Source organism: Octopus bimaculoides, chromosome 16 (assembly GCF_001194135.2).
Source record: "Octopus bimaculoides isolate UCB-OBI-ISO-001 chromosome 16, ASM119413v2, whole genome shotgun sequence".
Classification (NCBI taxonomy): domain Eukaryota; kingdom Metazoa; phylum Mollusca; class Cephalopoda; order Octopoda; family Octopodidae; genus Octopus; species Octopus bimaculoides.
In genome coordinates this window covers 19,081,436-19,083,473 of record NC_068996.1, presented here as the reverse complement: position 1 = coordinate 19,083,473, position 2,038 = coordinate 19,081,436, and positions in this window count along the sequence as shown.

Genomic DNA, 2,038 nt, shown 5'->3' with positions numbered 1-2,038 from the left:
ACACGCACACACATTCATACATCTATCTACATAACAGCCCACTAAATATTCTACTCTACCTGTGTAAACTTTGGGTGTGGGAGTATGATATCTACTATGAACATTTCCTATTTAGTATTGGGGAAGTTTCATTTATAAGGACGTACGCCTGTATTTATCTGAGTGTTTGATCTTTTGGGTGCTTGGATAAAATGCGGATGTCAAGTTGATCCAAGTTGCCTCCATGTTGATCTTTGGCATGTTGGTAGAGTTTGGAGGACTGCTTTTGTTGTCATATATTGTCTCAGATGTTCATTTAGTAGTTCCGCAATGCTCCTAGATGTCTCTCCTATGTATGTCATGTTCATGTCTTTACAAGCCCTTTCTTATGCTGTAAACTACATTTCTAGTTCTACAGTTAATGCCAGGCCTAATCCTACATACCATGCAGTTGGTGCACATGGTATTCTCAAAGGGGTGCGTCCTACATAGTTGTGATCTGACGGAGTTGCCTGACTTTTCAACAATCTTTATGTTGAGTTTGGTCTCCTTCAGAGCTTTTCTAAATCTACGGGCTAGTTCTCCATGGGCTGTAGCCTCTACAAACATCATTCCTTGATATCTGTTGGTTTTATACGACGTGTTCGCCCTGTTTGCTTTGTCACAAGTTCTTTGTATCCTATTCCATTCTTTGTTTCTATATCTAGGGCAAGTACCACTGGTATCATTACATATAATGTTATCTAATTTCTTTCTAGCACCCCACCCCCTGTATATTCGAACACTATATTTCTGATCATATCCAGAGAACTGCATGCGGTGCATGAAGTTCTGTATATGGTTTTTCGTTTCATAGGGTTCGCATAGTGGGGACGCATTGTTCATTATCCTAACTAAGTCTGCTATCAGTATGTTAATTTTCATGTTGTGTGACAAAGCTGAGTTCTTGTGAACAACATATTTTGAAGTTATGGGTTTCATGTAATAGGAGTGGAGGAGCTGCACTCTATTGTTCACAGTCTCTAACCAAAGTTCAGTATCAAGTACAGGGAGTCTATTGTTTGGGTGCTTAGTGGAGTAATCTATAGTTACCTTGATACTTTGGTGGATGGAGTTAGCTATTTGCTGGATGCTCTCCATTAAGTTCTTCTCAGTTTTTACACTACTGTCACTAGAGCTGTTTCTAACTATGATATTAATGTCATCTACATATCTACTGTGGAGTAGAAGAGTTGTGAACGGTTCTGCTAACATTTGTTTAAGTTTTCTGTCCCACCAGGTCATGAAAAGGCCGGCCATATCTCCAGCTACACCGACACCGATGACTGCACCTTGAACCTGCATGTATAGTTTATTTGTTAAACTTTACTATGCTGTTCTTCAAGATGGTTTTTACACTGGCCCCTATTGCATGTGAAATCATTTCTTTCACATGATTGTTGTTCTCAGGGTTTTGGGTGGGTGCAGTCCAGCCTATCCAGCGCTCTGTGGTGCTTTACTGCTGAAGTGATGGTGGGTGGTCTTTCCATCTGTGACCTGGTGAGGCAGAATCTACTGAGTAGAGTAGAATAGTTAGTGGGCTGTTATGTAGATAGATGTATGAATGTGTGTGGGGGGAGGTGTATTTATATATGTGTACATGTACATATATGTAAACATATGTATATGAAAATAAACAGATCAACATACAGACGGATAGGTACATAGGTTATATATGCAAATACGCAAATGGAGACTGAAACACATGGCCATATATACACACACACTTTACTTCAGACAAGGACACATATGGAGACACGTGTCCACGCATATGGAGATGCACATACATACAAACACGGTACATAGTTGTAAAACACACACACACACAATCAGACATACACACACAAGGAGACAGAGGTGCATAAATAAACAAACACACGCACACACTCACACACACACACACACACATACATAAAAAATACACAAACACGGACATGCAAGCACATGAATATGCAGAATCCACACATATAGATGCACACACCTCCATATGTGTACATATATATATATATATATATATATA